This window comes from Periplaneta americana, chromosome 4 (genome assembly GCF_040183065.1).
Source record: "Periplaneta americana isolate PAMFEO1 chromosome 4, P.americana_PAMFEO1_priV1, whole genome shotgun sequence".
NCBI lineage: Eukaryota > Metazoa > Arthropoda > Insecta > Blattodea > Blattidae > Periplaneta > Periplaneta americana.
The window spans coordinates 91,392,892-91,410,914 of NC_091120.1; the positions used below are offsets into that span (position 1 = coordinate 91,392,892).

The window sequence follows — 18,023 nt, forward strand, 5'->3', positions numbered from 1 at the left end:
AATGTCGAAATTCTTCGGCAACGTGTTTAACAAACTGCCTATGAATTCGACAAGAGTCTGGAATTACTGAATGGTTTATATGAAACATTCATTACAAAGTTTGTATCGAGGTGCAAGTACTCTGGCGAATTATCATTCATTACAAAGCTTGTATCAAGGTGCAAGGATTCTGGCGAATGATCGTTCATTACAAAGCTTGTATCGAGGTGCAAGTATTCTGGAGAATGATCATTCATTACAAAGCTTGTATCGAGGTGCAAGCATTCTGGCGAATAATCATTCGTTACAAACCTTGTATCGAGATGCAAGGATTCTGGCAAATGATTATTCATTACAAAGCTTGTATCGAGGTGCAAATATTCTGGCGAATGTTCATTCATTATAAAGCTTGTATCGAGGTGCAAGGATTCTGGCGAATGATCGTTCATTACAAAGCTTGTATCGAGGTGCAAAGATTCAGGCGAATAATCATTAATTATAACGCTTGTATCGAGGTGCAAGGATGCTGGCGAATGATTGTTCATTACAAAGCTTGTATCAAGGTGCAAAGATTCAGGCGAATGATCGTTAATTACAACGCTTGTATCGAGGTGCAAATATTCAGGCGAATGATCGTTAATTACAAAGCTCGTATCAATTTGCAAAGATTCAGGCGAATGATCGTTAATTACAATGCTTGTATCGAGGTGCAAAGATACAGGCAAATGATCATTAATTACAACGCTTGTATCAAGGTGCAACGATTCAGGTGAATGATCGTTAATTACAACGCTTGTATCGAGATGCAAATATTCAGGCGAATGATCGTTAATTACAACGCTTGTATCGAGGTGCATAGATTCAGGCGAATGATCGTTAATTACAACGCTTGTATCGAGGTGCAAGGATTCTGGTGAATGATAAACTATCATTGAATAGTAAAATGAAATGAAAATTGATCTTTTTCACCACGAAACACGCGATTCTAAACGAATGATTCAGGTTTCGAATGAAATTGCTTATCTTAAATGGAAACACGAGATATTTATGTATAAGATATTTTCAGATTCCTTCAGGCTTTTCAGACTAATATAATCTAATTTTATTTAGAGTTCAGTCTAAATGACATATCATAGCTTAAAATCAATAACACTTACAAAAGTGAATGATCATTGTATATTATAACATTGAAATGCAAACGTTTTCGCCCTTGGGCATCATCAGCTATGATATGTCATTTAAACTGAACTCTAAATAAAATTAGATTATATTACATCATATTGACTATCGGAATATCTCTATCATCATGCTTACCAAGATTTTCAGACTAAACTGACGCCTGTATGCCGATTGACATATCGAGACTCGTACATCATGGAAACCGTGGGGGTTTCCTGTGGTCACTTGCCATAGATTTGATCTTAAGAAGTTTGATAAGCAGCTGTAGTTTCCCGTTACTTTCTAGAATCGAGAGTTGGGTAGTTTTATTCAAACGTTAACAGGTCTTGAGTGATTGCTTGTGGATACTTGTCTCGCTTAAAGTTCTGTCGTAATATTGCTATCGGCATTAATATTTACTTATTTAACGTTATTTATAACTCTGAAACAACAAACTATGATAACGATAAAGTAGTAATGATGGAAGTGAATGACAGGGGAAATTGTCCCGCAGTAATTTTGCATTCCTGTGGAAGGATAATAAGCAGAAGTCTGTTTGGATGAAAATGTTTTGTTCCGCATCAACAAGTAGTCTGTGTGTCATACACATAAAGCGGCTTGTGGATCTCAGGTCTTTATTTTTCTTGTGTAGCGACTGTAAGTCAAGAACAAGGATTAATCCCGCAATATAAGACAGTACTTACTGTATTACACTCTTTATTATATTTTTACTGTCGTTAGATACAGTACAAGTTTTAATTCCCGGTTTTTACAACACAACGTGTGTCTTTTAGTACTGAAGTGAAACCGTGAAGTTAAAAAGAACATAAAAATGACGTCACAACTTTGTGCTCGCCAGTCAGCTGTGTCAAGTGCGAGCACACGGTCGTAATTGCCGGCGCCCATAAACTCGCAGTTATAATGTCATTGGCTGTGCTAGCCCAACGTGCCAACTGAAAATTTATTTCCTCTAAGGCGGATTGTTTGACGCCAAACAAAGAAGCCGTCAGCCTCTTTAGCTCAGTGGCAGAGCACTGGTCTCGTAAACCAGGGGTCATGAGTTCGATATCAAAATGAATAACTTTACTTAAGATGATGAAGAAAGAAATGGAAATTGTCAAAATAAATGTGAAAATATAGGATTGCACGTATAAGAATAAATTGATAGAACGCTTACACAGATGGGATAAGCCCCTATTTACGTGATTGAATTAAAACATAGGAATTTTCCCCCATTTTACGGAGAAGCTTATACTCATTATAAACCAAGACTTACTCGTAACTGTGCTTACCAGTCCTATGGTAGGGATGATTGTAAAGGAGATGCGCTACTGAAATATCTAAAATCTACAATTTTTTAGCTAGAGAATTGAAATTTTACTGAATATGCATGTCAATATCATAATCACATATTGTAAATTTCAATCTTTTCTCATAGACACTTTGTAAAAAAAATTAAATTTATTTTGTTTTTATTTTTTTTTTTCTTAGTGAAAATCCTATTTCTAAAAGAATGATTGTTTTTTAAACCTTTTTTTCTTAAAGTCAACACTGCATATTGTGCACTAGAGCATGAATAATGTCCTACTCTAATTTGTTCATGTGTAAAAAAAAAAGAATATAATTTCTTCAATGTTCAAACATTAATAAAAGATAAGACTGCCTTACGTATAATTCTCTAGCCATAAAACTATGCTGTATACAGTCAATCAATTATATCATTTCAAAAAGAGACATTAATGAATAAATATGCCACGTTGCATCACTCTACATAGCTTTAACCACTAAGAAATAAAGTGAATACTTGTGGTTGAAAACGTAGAAAATTTATTTTTGAGAAAATTAAATTTAAAGTGTTGGTTACATAACTCGTAGACCCACATTAACACAACTTCTATCAATTATATAAAAGTATACTTATAATTAAGATATTGAGATAAAATTTTCACGAAACCGTACATTTTTAGCGCGAAAATAAGAAGAAAAAAAAAGAGATGATAAACTTTGTCAAAATTCGACCAACGCATCACCGTAAGTCCGTTTTACCGCATCTCTTAAGTATAGTGGTACATTATTTGGTTCAATATATCGATTCAGATACTCAACACTCCACTTCAAATGGCGTTAGCATTTAATGCCCCTTCGTCCCACTCAGAGTTGTGCAACCTCATTAGAACGATGCCATCTGTACGCAAGTCAACGGTACTACATGCTGCTGCACCATGTGTCGACCTAAAAATATTGAATGACGATAGATGAAGTTGAAATTAATTATGACGAAATGAGTGCAGCATTTGCTTCGAATTGATTGAGGAAAACTCCGAAAAAAATCTAATCAGGATTTGAACCCCCACTACTTTTAGTAGTGGAGACATGACGACCACTGCTTCATAGTGGTGGAAAAAATGGGAAAATACTCATTAATAAAAAAATAGATGAGAAAATCAGTTGGTGCAAAGAGGTATGTTTCTGAATGAGTGTAACACGAGTAAAAGAAGACCTATTTCTTATTATGGTAAAAAAGAAAGAAAAGAAAAAAAATATATATATAATTAGGAAGAAAATAAGGACGGAAACGAGAAGAGAGATGCAATGAAATGAAACAGCAGTTGATTAATCTATTCTTAATAGACCCTATAATATTTATAATTCGTTGATAATTTCTTAATACCATTTTATTTAAACTTTAGAGCTTAACTAAATTTATAGCAGTTGAAAATAAGTAAAATATATTCGTGCTACTTGATATTATTGTGGGACTAATTAAGTACTTGCACTGTAGATCTACGTATTGATACTATTAAACATTCAGAGATAAAATAAAGTTAATATATGGTGTTCCGGTTAAAGTATTAATTAATTAACAAGCTAACGTTCACAATAACAAAATTTTAACCAAGACAATGGGGTAAATACATACATACATATATACATGCATACATACATACATGCATGCACACACATACATACATAAATGAATTAGTAAATAAATAAATGATTGATTGAATAAATACACAAATAGATAAATAAAAAAATGAATGAACGAACGAATTAATTAAAAACCTCAGTCGAAATTCAATAAGCTGATGTCGTCTGAAGAATGAAGTCCAAAATTTGATTCCGTAGAGATCATGTGCGTCTGAGAAGATAAGCTGTTTCTGAAGATCTCGAATTTCCTTGTAATTTATAATTATCGCAAAATTACCACCTCTTCTTCTTGTAGCTTAAAAATAATAATGAAATTAAATACAATGCAACAATGAAATTTGACAAATTTTGATATATTTATTATTATTTAATTATGGCGTCAATTGAGATAAGGAACACGAATCATTAAATAAATAGGTATATGAGATTTTGATTTTAACGGTTTCGGATTTTGCTTGAAGAATTTGAGTAGACAGAAATAAAATATGTTGCAGGATGAATCGATCTTTCTCACCTAAATACTTACTCGTACTTAACACGTTAGAAAAAAAAGATTCAATAATCTTTCATAAAATGGTGTGCGTACGTAAAACCGATTGAAAATTTTAGTGACAATTGTAAATTTTAATGGTTGGACATTTATATGCTGAGCATCTAAATTTTGACACCGGTGTAGTTATGACTTTAAGTGGTATGAAGTATGTAACGAAGATATACAAACTGAAGTAAATAATACGAGTAATTATAGTTCATAAATAAATCTAGTTTGACTGAATCTTATGTTCAATCTGGCACTTTTTCAGCCTGAGACGCACAAACACGGTGAGACTTTCAATGACATGGGGCCAAAGAGTCTTTGCCTAAGGCAGTGGTTCCCAAAGTGGGGGTCTTGTAAAGAGCTGAGGGGGTTGCGAGATGATTTACAAAACAAAACAAAACAAAGACGCCTTATTAAAATGCATTTATTTTGCGTTTAGAAACATAAAAATTAACAACGCTGAACATAAAAATAAATTCTTTCAATAGTTATAAAAATAACAAATAATTAATGCGATAAATGTATGTTTTTTCAGAAACTAGCGTATCAAATCTGTACTAAGCATTCCATACACACATTGATATCATTTTCAAGTTCAAAGTGATTTCTCGGTTTTATTTTGATGACAATCATAAACGAGAAATTTAGTTAGCATAAATACGAGATTGCAAATGTTGATATTCTCTTGATGTAAAATAGGTCTATGTTCTCAAAAAAAAAAAAAATCTAGTTTCAACATTCTATCAGTAGGTACAAATTTCAATGACATTTTCTTCTATATATTTCAGAATTTCAGTCAGTTGAACACAGCGGATTCAGTATCAATCTCTGACTGTCGTAGTTGTTTTCAGTTTCTTCCGGAAAATACTCAAAAAGCTGTTGTTTACGATCGTACTTCGGGTGATATCTATTGGTTTAAAAATTACTAAATATTATGAGCTGATATTCATACGAAATTAATTACTTATCTGTTCTAGCCTAAGTTAAAATAATGTTTGTAAGGCTAACATAATGTTTTAAGCTACTAGTTTTTGTTATTTATATATAATGACATCATACTTCAGCGACACTGGGACCCTCTTGGATGAAGATTCGCCAATAAATGTAATATAAACTTCATTATATAGAGACTATAACATTATTTTATTGCAATTTTTAATTATTTGCTTAACTTTATTTATTTATAGAGGTTATTTAGAAACGGTGAAATGATATGACGGAACGTAGAAATGACGAAATAAGAATTTCAGGTAAAAAAGGAATACATTAAATTACCAATGTCGCTATGTAACGGAAAACCCTATTTCTAGCTCCATTCTTGAAAGAATTTGCATCGTTTGTTAAAGCTATAGGAGGCCTCTTCCCTCAGTGCGGCATATCCTTCCTTGTTTCCTAAGTAAAGTTCATACATTTGTCAAGATGCCACCGCGGTAACTACCCGTGCATGTTAGGAGCCCATGATTTAACGCGAACGAATTACACGTAGATAATATAAAGTGAACTTTTCATAACGCCAATCAAGTATACTGTAAGGTTGTTCTTTCAGCTTTGGTTTCTGTATTATTTGTTCCTGTACACGTACGAGTAGATCTTGAGGCGAAAATGTACTTGTAGTGCGTGCTGTCAACAAATGCTCCATCTATAGGCCATGACCCAGCAGAAAGTGCACGCAGGCATGCAACAATGAGGACAGCGTCGTGATGCATATAGTTTTTGTGCAGTGGCAACCACTCATTTCTACCTGCTTAGGAAGTATGCACTCAAAGTACAGTTTAGATTAAGATCTCCTTCTTGTAATATGGGCTTTAAAACATGTCTCTACTTTTCTTATTATAAATGCTTGTATGTTATTAGAGTAAACAATTTCATATCTTATTTTGAACAATTTTTACTAATAGCCAACGACATTTCCAAACGTGTTTTCATGTTCTCTTTCAATACCCAGAATACTTCCATATAAACTTGATAACTGATTCAATTCTTATATTCATGTTTTTAAATTATTCATTGATTATTACGTTAACATTATAATACTCAATTTAAATTTATTATTCATTCAGATTCTCTACTAAATTTTACTAAAGACTGTCAACCTCAAACAGAATGGACAATGATTATGATAGTAGTGGGTGTAGTGTTGTGGCTGTTGTAAAGTATAGAATTAGAAAGTAAATGTTTTGTATAAGTTACGTACATAATTGTTTTACTAAGTTATAAGTCTTACCCTAAACAAGTTTAATATCTAGTCAAGAAGATGGCGAGTGATAGGTTAATGGTGACGAGTAGCAAAATGCTGCAAGTTAATGTCTAGTCAAGAAGATGGAGAGTGGTAGGATAATGGTGACGCGTAGCAAAATGCTGGAGGAGACATAAGAATTGGATTAAAGTATCCGAACAATCTTTTGTAAGTATGAAATGCCAACAAAAGGCCATTTCAAATTTTAGAATATTAATTTTTAATAATCTAAGGTTTCCTCCGTGCCTTTTTATTTATACAGTTCATAACACAATTCGTATGTTGTAGTATTTACTAAATAAATTTGTATTTGCAAACTGTAAAATGTAGTCTGACATTTTACTCAGTTCCCTTAGTTTACGAAGGTAACACAATTTCAGCTATCATAGAGGAAATATTATTCTGGTCGTTAGGAATCTTTGGACTTCACGTACATTTTCATTTATTTATTTGATGTGTAAAAGTGATATTCCATCTCTTTCCGACTGTTTCAAATTAAAAATGAAAAGGAAGATTTGAAAGTAAATACTAGCAAGAATAAATAGAAACTTTCAAAATAAATTGTTATCTTTGAAATCAGTATCTGAAAATGAACGACTACAATGCATTAGAACACAGAGTGTGAGAAGGCCAATTATTATTTAGGATAAAATGTGATTGTCAGAGTAATAATAAATTGACGTGAGTATGAAGCATTATAACTTTTTCTTTCTAAAATATTAAATTCATTTTCAAAAATGAGTTTGCTTTCTGTGAGGATTGAACTCACGACCCCTGGTTTACAAGACCAGTGCTCTGCCACTGAGCTAAGAAGGCAGGCGATATGTGGGTGATTAAAATTATAGTGATAAGGAATTTCACATCTTTTTTTCGCTAATATTTTTCCTCTTTCTTGGCTCAAATTATTCGATTAATCTCGATTCGATTCGCCAGCTACTATCGCGCTCCAAATGCACTACAATTATTGTTTTTCTACGCTTTAATCCCAATTTTCTGTTTGTTTCCTATTATTACCTACATCACAGAACTTTGCAAACTCACAGGATGTTTGCCCGCAGAGGAATTTGTCTCCATAATAGAAAACTACGAAACTTTGTTAGTAAATATTGACTGGCTTCCTCTCATTTAGTGAGAGGATTAGTTTTATTGAGCTTCTTTATCTTTTTTTTCTCCCCAGAAGGAAGCCATTCAAAATTAGTCACTTTAGAATTCTTCAGAGTTGGAATTCGTGAATCTCAAATTAAATCTAAGAGCTATCATCAACTGATACTCTAAATAAATAAGAAATAAGCTTATGTTAATTTTAAATATATTAAAAACGAATTGACCAAATTGTATTCAATGATTACATTAATAAAACATAAATTAATTAGTAGAAATGAGAAATAAATTAAGTTTATACATGCTTACATTTGTAGTTAAAAGTTATTATATCTTTAAAAATACATCCAGGTGACAATTTGTGTCACAGTGAAATTTTAGTTCCTATAGTAGTTGTCAGTTTCGCAATATTAATAGGCTACATGCAATGTGACGTGGACTTCTTTTGTTGTTTATACCGTAATTTTTATTATTATTATTATTATTATTATTATTATTATTATTATTATTATTAGTATTATTATATACAAGAACGAATCACTCAATCCCATAAAGCAATAAATGCTTTAAATTCTATAATCTGGAGTAAATATATAACAAAAAATAGAAAACTTCAAATATTTAACACAATAATAAAAGACATTTTGACTTATGCTTCAGAAGTTTGGCAAATCCCAAATATATTGAAAAAGAAAATTGAAACAATAGAAATGGATTTTCTAAGAAGATCCTTCGGAATATCTAGGCGTGATAACATCAGAAATTAAATAATAAAATGGAAAATGGGTGTGCTAAGCCCCGGTTCACACGAGCGGAATGTCTGGCGGCCGCACCATTTTCTATGGCACACTAATTTAAATGTAGCAGTTCACACAGGACGGACAGCCTGCGGCAGCGGAACGTCTCCGCATGCCAGCCGCATCGCCCATAGCGGAACGGATGCCGCACGGTGGCCGCAAGTTCGCTATGGGTTATTGAATTATATTGTGTCAATCACACGAGCGGACGCGGCAGTTCGGCGGCGAGTGTCCAGACGACATATCTTGGCTTTTACGAGAGCAGGACTCGATACCGTAGGCATGCTTTGGCCCTTTGTATGTCTATAGGTCTATATGCGACGATTGTCCAAATCTGGCAGGTGACCTGAGTGACATTCATGAATCTTATGCTAACGGGTGGGCCATCCTGCATCAGCCCCTAATAGAGCTAGGTCCGATTTCACGGACAAGTAGCCTGATAAGATTCAGGGGCAGGAGCCCAAAGCCCTTCCTGTCATCGTCGGCTGACAGACAGGCATCCTATCTGAGCCCCAAACCCTTCCTATATCAGCATTGGAAATCCATAAGCCCTACTACCTCCATAACTTCACCCCCATATATTTTTTACTGTTGCAGATGATAGATGAGGTAAGGTGGAGAGTGTTGATGGAATGATAGAGGGAAACGGGAGTACCCCGAGAAAAACCCTGTGTAACTTCTGCTTGAGTCACAGTCGACATATCACACGTGTATTGCAGTACTGGCTATTGCAATTTTTTAACTTGTAGTGGTGCATTGCACATTGTGATCGTATTCAATGAGTGATATGGATGTAGAGAAAGTTGACGTTGAGATGATCGAGAATGTGAAAAGGCTAAATATTTAGGACATTCAAAATGAAGAGTACAAGGACAGAAACAAAAAATGTTCAGCATGGTATGAAATTTGTTGTGTACTGTTTCTCACTTTCATGGAACATTTCGACGCAGAAAGGAAATGTGTTAATAAGTAGTCTTGTCAAATATTTCTCGCATAAACCTATAAAATAATACATAAATTATTTTAATTTATAACATTTACTTTTTACGTCATTAATGTCTCTATGTGTTTTTATAAAAAGTGATAACACTGTTAACATTTCAGTTTCTGAAAATAAAACAAACGGTAATCTTAACATATTTCATTCCAGTAAACTCTATTTATTATTGATAATTCCTTCTAATCCCTCTCTTTTTACCTTCAACTAAGTACCAGCAATATACGTATAGTAATATATGTTCTCCAAAGTGAATACGAAATTAAATGCACTTATTACTTATTGCGGTTTCATTTCAACAATTAAATGCATTGACATTAATTTGCCATAAATGTTACAGAAACCATTCTATTGGAAGTATACCCAATCTTACGTTAATATATTCTGAAGGCATTTCAGAATATGATACAATAAAATTCATCGAAGCTGGGAAATGTCATTTTGAAGTTAATTAAAATAAACTGATTCCTCCTTGCGCAACTAGTTAAACAACACATGAAAAGTTCCTTGTAATAAATGACTGTTGACTATTGGATGCACTCAATGTCTTCATCTTTACTTTTATTATCAATAATTGCATTTCGAAGTACACTAGTACTGCACGGTGATTAGCAGCTTTGGCGACTGTCCACCTCAAATCCTTCCGTCCGTCTTTTATCCGCTCGTGTGGCCTCAGAATGGTGCGGCCGCCGCGCGACTGCCGTTCCGCAGACATTCCGCTCCTGTGAACCGGGCCTTAAATGAAGAGGGCATCATAGAAGAAATAGAGACTAAACAGCTGACAGGTTCAGCGTGTGAACAATGATAAACTGTCTAAACAGGTACTGATCTGTGTACGGTACCACTAAAAAGAAGAAAAAAGGGAAGACCGAAAATAATTTGGCTTGAGGGAATCCTGGAAGCTATGAAAAATAGATACCTCCAAGGACAGTGAAACAACAGAGAAGAATGGGCTTTGGACATCGGAAGTCGACGTCAATCATCATAAACCTATTTATATATAATTATTATTATTACTATTATGATGATGATGATTATTATTATTATTGTTATTATTATTATTATTATTATTATTATTATTATTATTATTATTATTATTATTATTATTATTATTATTATTATTGCGCTTTACTAACAAAATACGACTTAATGATGAGCAGAACAATGTTTCTATGCAGTATATCTTCTGAGGAAAAGAAGGTCTAAAGAATTTTATTCATTTTACAATAGACTCCTCAAAGTTCGAGTGGCTGACTAAAAGAGCAACTAACTGATCGATAGACCGACTTATTCTATGAATGACTGACGAGATGACAGGTTAATAAGACTCTGACGATCGAGTTACTGTCTGACCGGTCTAACCTGCTCCACTGACTGACTCAATGACAAATCGACTGACACACTAATTCCCTGATCAACTCATTGACAGGCCGATCGACTGACTCACTAACCGGTGCCAGTAACCTATCAACTCACTGAATAATCGACATTCTCGATTATTAAATCTTGCCACCGACCCACAGACTCACAAACCGGTCCAACTAACAAATCGATTCACTCACTGGCTGATCAACTCACTCACTAACCGGCGCCATTAACCGACAACACACTGACTCATCGGCCTACGTGATGATTAAACCTGACCACCGACTCACTGACCGATGATCTCACAAACCAGTTCTACTAACAAACCGACTCGTTGACTGATCGACTGACTAATTATTTATTTATTTACGACTCACTGACTAACCGACCGACTGTCTAACTGTACACTAACTGACCGATTCACTATTTAATCTACTTGTTCACTAATTTACAGATCTACCCATTGTTTAATTATAGACTTACTGATTGACCGACCGACAGACTCACTGACCGGTTTCACCAATCGACTGATTTACTGACTGATCGGTCTATCGACGATTAGCCCTAAGCCTACCCGCCGAACCATTGACCAACCGATCGACTCACTGATCGACTGACTCACTAATTAACTGACAGATCAGTAACACACTGATTAACCGGGCGCATTCGAATTCCATGCAGCATCATTACAGGACATTACAGGACTTTTAGACTTTATTAATATTTGTTGGTTAACTAACTACAAGGTTACTTGGTGATTATAAGGCCCACTACCTAGTTTTTCTATTAGTTATACACTTTTGCAAACGAGACCAACAGCCCTTAAGACCTAATTCTTCTTGCATTCGATTGAGATATAAAGAAATTAGATTCTCGTTCTTGTGTGTAGCTGACTGGTGGCAACAAAATTATGTGTGATTATTTCTGCTTTCATTATAAAATTTTGCAAAACCGTTTTACTGTATGTTATGAATATAATATTAAATGCACGTTGTTGTGTAAACATTAAGAAGTTTGTGGCTACCGTGAAACTTTCGCTAATGATCATATAAGCACCACATAACCTAAAATTGGCGCGAAGTAACAGAGCAGGAAATAAGGCCCATGAAATAAATAAGTGGAAACGCCCACAAGTTCATAGAAATCCCTGAACTATAAAGCTCAAACTCTGAACCGCAATCTTCTTGCAAGAAATGAAGCAAACGAGAGAATGACAATTCCTAATGCAGAAGAACATTGGGTGAACCATCAACTTCAGGATCTGGAAACACCCAGGAGACGCGGATGTCTTCCGTTTGCGAAGAGAATTGTTGCAGATATGCAAGTGTGTGTCTCTTGTTAATGTTGGGTGCACGATGAATGTGTAGGTCTCACTGATAAAAACAGCGATATGTGGTGATATAAACACCGAAGACTTTGTATGTCCAAGTTGTGTTTAATACTTATATTCTTTATTGTGGGTCCTATCATTTGTCACAGCAGGATATAAGGCTCAGTGACATGATATTAATTTTCATTGCTGACAGCATTTATATATCTGTTTGAATATTTGGTAATTTCCTAGAAGACGGGCAAAATCCAACATGGCTGACGAAAACTACCAAAAACGTTCTGCCAACTATGAAGTTCAAATGTCACCAAACATCACAAAAACAAAAATGGAAAATCAAATATATATATCCATATTTTTAAGAGGAACAAGCCCTCCAAAAAAAAATAAAATATATTTAATTTTTCACCTTTGATTTTTTTGGCGTTTGGTGGCATTCGAACTTCATAGTTGGCAGTACTTTTCTGGCAGTTTTCGTCCGCACTTTACTCCCAAAAATCACTAAAACACAAAACAAATCATAATTTATCACCTTATTAAATAAAATTCAATTCTCATTGAAGTCTTCAGCGACAACCACTTGACTTCAAGTATATGACACAGGCTTTAAGGCAATTTAAACAAACTAGGCAGGCAATAAAACACTGAACCAACACTTTGTCGTACAGTCAACTTCGCATAAATAAACCATGTGTTTACACTAAATGAAATTCTCTTCGAACACTTATTACACCTTAACTTATACAGAAAATTCAGTAAATAATTCCTTTAAACCACATAACAACAGTTTTCTCATCAACATTCAACACAATTCTCACCAGCGAAAGAACTAAACCAAAATCGACACAAAATTTAATACTTTGTTCTAAGTTCACACATCTTTCACAAATATCATAAAATGACAAACTTTCAATAGTTTTTAGCCATCAGACACAATATAACAACCGCTCACGTCAAACAACCAAGAACAACTGACAACGTCATTATCCATTCAAAATTAATGAAAATTCTAGAACAAGTGACAACTATAACCAATCAAATCGAAAGAAAATCACGGCGACAGCTAGTCTCAAAATCCTAGAACTAAAACATAAAAGTCACTAAAAGACCACTAACATTTAACTCTGAAGTAAAGAAAGTTGGTAATGCTTACTACATTCAACCAAGTGCCCGTCTTCTATGAAATTACCGAATATTTCTTTGAAGCAAAATATTATAGCATAACTATACTATTCCATTATTTAAAAATTGCTAAACGTCTGCAGTTCGAAGTAAGAACATTTTATTTCTTAGGTGGGCCTTATTACCCGCGGTTACTTTATATACCAGAAAGTTAGCAAGATGCCCTTGTAATACTCACTGATCGACTGACTCACTCCGACTAATTGACTGACTCACAGATTCATTGACCAACCATTCACAAACTCCGACAAATTGATCGACTATTTGTGACTCGACTGTTGGACTGACTTAGCGATTGCTTAGTTTTGACTGACTTCCTGACTGGCGATTGCTGAATTCGCTGGTATATGTTACTTTGGAATTCTTTTAATATAATCCCACATGATACATAAAGAGCAAATTAAACTACAAATCAGATATAGTTCAACAACAAGCTCGCACTTTCATGTTAATAGTCATTTCCTGTAAGAACTGAGTCGCCCGAGAGATAGGCTACACGTAATAGGCAACAGTAAAGGACGTCACCTATCGTCGCCTCTTTAGCTCAGTGGCAGAGCACTGGTCTTGTAAACCAGGGGTCGTGAGTTCAAACCTCACAGGAGGCATGTAAATTTTTGTACGCTTTATCATTCGCATTAACTTAATTAGAATTAGAATTTGTTATAAAAAATAATTTGTGAGACCTGTGTACTCGTCTGGTATGATAAAACATCGTTTGCATTAACATAATAGAGTAGGTCTAAATAATATTATGCTTTATTACGAAAGGGAAAGGAAGTTCATGCCCTAAAAATATGAAGAATATGTATGCATTTATGCCGTAAAAATAGGTAAATATGCTACAAAATATGCATTATCAGTCTGAGATTATTTTAACAGAATAATAAGATACGTTTAGTCTATAGATTTTGAAATGCTTGCCTCATTGCTGAATGCTCCATTTATGTTGTTACAGTTCACAACTAAGCAGTGACGTATGTTTTCTGTGTTATTCTTCGCCTGTTGTCTCTCAGCATAGGTTTTTTAGCGCGAAAAACTTCGTTCTACGTCACAAGAAGTAAGAGGGGCTTGCACAAAAGCGGTGAGCTGTTCTATAGAAAATTTTGTTGGTTTTTGGGGTGTTTTTCCTTCGAGAATATCTTGAATTGCTTTAAGTTGATAACAGCCAGGGTTTTTGGAAAGAATATTTGCTGTTTTCTCGTTCACTTTATCTCCTACATTTCCTGGAACTGATATTAAACTGGATATTGCTCTATCGAAATCTGCTAAAGACTGCAGTAAATGAATATCAATAGCTAACTTGAGAGGCTCCCTATGAGGGAGCCATCGTTACGTTCAAAATTCATAAACATAAATAAATCGTATTTACGAGATTACACAACTTTTAAAAATGAGGAAAAGACAAATAAACATATATAATAGGCCTATGCAGTTTCCCTGCATAAATGTTAAAATATGATGCTTTTATAAATAAAGGCAAAATATGCACTTTTATGCACAATAAAAGTAATATCATTGTATTCAGAAATTTGTGATTTATGTAGATAATCCTTCAGCATATTCACACAACGATAGAGAACAAATATGCAAATGCATGAACTTCCTTTCCTTAATTATGACGTATTTTTCAAGGTACAACAATGTTTATTTTTCTGATTTGAAAAATGCTTTGAGAAAGACAACCTTATCGCTTTTCTATTACAGGCTAATATTTTAAATGTACCTTGGAACAAGCTTATTCACAAACCAGAAACACGCTTAAGCGATAGTAATTTATTACTTGACCTTCGTAAATACCAGAGTTGTGAGTATCAGCCTTCTTAGCTCAGTGGCAGAGCACTGGTCTCGTAAACCAGGGGTCGTGAGTTCAAACCTCACAGAAGGCAAATTGCGTTTTATGCTAAATTAAAAGTAGCAAAATGCATACTTTTAGGAATTTTTGCCCTATTATTGTTTGCACTAGTTCTTCTTTAATAAATTGACACAGAAAGATTTGAGAATTTCACCGGAAATTCACAAGGACCATGTCTGCAATACTTATCTTGCCCTGACACATATTGAATCACGAAAACAGTTTAGTCTGTATTGATTTAACTTATAATATTCCCGGTTTAATGAGAATGTCTGTTCCGGCCTCCATGTGTTTTTATGTACAGTGGATTGCGCGTAATTTACTTAATTAGCGAGTACAAATTAAAATTATAAAACAAAAATGTTTCTAGCCATACCGTAAGAGTCAGGCTCGTGGATGGTGTGGTCTTAGCAATAATATAACATAAAATTTGCAAGGACAGTTTACTAAATACAGTAAGTAACTTAATTCAAACCAATAAATAACACACAAGAGCAAAAAAAAAAAAAAAAAAAGAAGAAGAAGAAGAAGAAAGAAGAGAACAAGAGAGAAAAAACACATTGAATATAAATTGACAATCAGACAAAATCCAGTGATATTCAATAAAAACGTGAATATAGTTGACAGAAATAAAAAGTAAAAAATACACACATTTGTTAATATTATATATCATGAATAATTTTATAAATTCTTTTTTAAAAGGTTCGATTTTAAAATATTTCAAATTTGGAAAATGGTTTTTAATTTTATTATAAAGTCTTGGGCCGAAACTAGCACCATGTTTAAAAGAGCTGTACTTGTATGACATTTAGGCTCAATTAATAGGAAAATAGACTTTTGTCTTGGAATACGATATTCATGTCGATTAGATTTAAGTTTTATTTGATTTCTGTGACAGTAAGTTAGTAAACTATATTTACAAATTTCTTCAATAGTTAATACTTCAAAATCTGTATAAATTAAATTGTTGGGTAATCCATATTTTTAGTTAGACAAATTTTTATTAATCTTCTGTGTAATAAAATTAATGGATTAAGTACAGATGATGCTACTAGGTCCTTCGGTTAGTAGGACCATCTGCGTATTAGAACCAAGCTTAGCAGTACACGACAATATAGCCTATATATCTAATTCCGGTTAAGAGGACCAGCCGCTTTATTGGACCAAAACACATGGTCCCAACATGGTCCTACTAAACGGAATCCACTGTATTTCAATTTTTATCCAATGATTTCTATATTTAAAGCCAATTTTGTAATGTAGATGATTTTCATTCTTTTCTGCATATCAAAATCATTATTTTCTGTTTGCTGTTTCAGTTCCAAATTCTAACATTCACTTTCTCCAGTTTTATTTCCCTGCTGCAAAAATGAAGAAGATACATTTAGTTGTTACATTATTATTGATGTACTATATTTTTCACGTAGCAAATTACTGCTTAAATATTATGGAGATATTGAGTAACAATATGAATATTATTTTTGGGAACGAATCACAATGAACTACAAATTTTAACATTTTGTTTTGCTTCGAAATAAAAGTAGGCCTAGGCAATTCTTATTAATTCGTGTAGGTCTAACCTGAACCCGAATTTGAAATACAAAATGCCTATCACCATTTTCCGGAAACATCAGATTTCTATCTTCACAAAATAATACAAATTTTTGTATCTTCATTCCTCATAGAAAATTTTGTGATACCAAGCTTTCTAAGTGGTCCATTTTAATTGAAATGGATATGCAAAACACAAATGTGATGTCAGAATTTCAACCACTAAAATTAGTTGCTGTTGCGTGTATACAGGGTGGAAGTGAAATAGTCTTTCAGATTTTCAGAGCGAATACCTCATGTTGTATGTAACAAGAAACTGTAATATCATATTGGTGAAAAGTTCATAGCATTTTTCAGAAAGAAAATGTTTTCTTCCCAGATATTTAACACTCTCTTATTCGGTAACTATTGCGAGTAGGATCGTGATTTTTGTCTATATCGATAGGAAATCTAATAAAGAATAATTTATTCCTCTGGTGTATTTCAATAGCATGGACGGTTTTCGTGTAAATTTAATTAAACTAACCACTAATTTCAAGCCACTCTCGATGCGAGCAGATTGCAACTTCGAGCCAGAGAGCAGCTCACCTAGCGAGACAGATCGAGTTCGTTGGCCTCTTACATCTATAAGTATTACAAGAAGAGTGTGTTAGCGGCGATGTTTCCGGACTGATGAAACTTCCAACTTAATTTTCTAATTTAACCGTGCATTTAATCACAAAACATAATATAGGTTTTCTGTTCATTTAAGTGTACCCTATCGTCTCTTTGAACCTGGAACGTTATTTCACTTCCACTCTATACAATTCCAAAAATTTTACATTTCTACTGGAAATTTTAAAATTATTTTCTGGAATAATTTCGTTTCTGAGATAGAACCTTGAGGAATCTCCTCCTGCTCTCGCCGTTCATAGTTCCAAGCTTCAGTAGAAATAAATCCAGATGGAAGCGCAGAAAATGGATTTTTAAGGTATATTGCAGTCCATTACTTCAAATTCAGTTAAAAAAT

At 33.8% G+C, this 18,023-nt stretch overlaps 3 non-coding genes across 3 annotated transcripts; 2 read left to right on the forward strand and 1 right to left on the reverse strand.

The window, feature by feature from the left end:
- Nucleotides 1-7,583: 7,583 nt before the first annotated feature.
- Nucleotides 7,584-7,655, reverse strand: TRNAT-UGU (transfer RNA threonine (anticodon UGU)). Its single transcript has one exon. It is a non-coding gene; the product is annotated as a tRNA-Thr (tRNA).
- A 6,489-nt stretch (nt 7,656-14,144) lies between these two features.
- Nucleotides 14,145-14,216, forward strand: TRNAT-UGU (transfer RNA threonine (anticodon UGU)). The gene has a single exon. It is a non-coding gene; the product is annotated as a tRNA-Thr (tRNA).
- Nucleotides 14,217-15,425: 1,209 nt separating this feature from the next.
- Nucleotides 15,426-15,497, forward strand: TRNAT-CGU (transfer RNA threonine (anticodon CGU)). Its single transcript has one exon. It is a non-coding gene; the product is annotated as a tRNA-Thr (tRNA).
- The last annotated feature ends 2,526 nt before the right edge of the window (nt 15,498-18,023 follow it).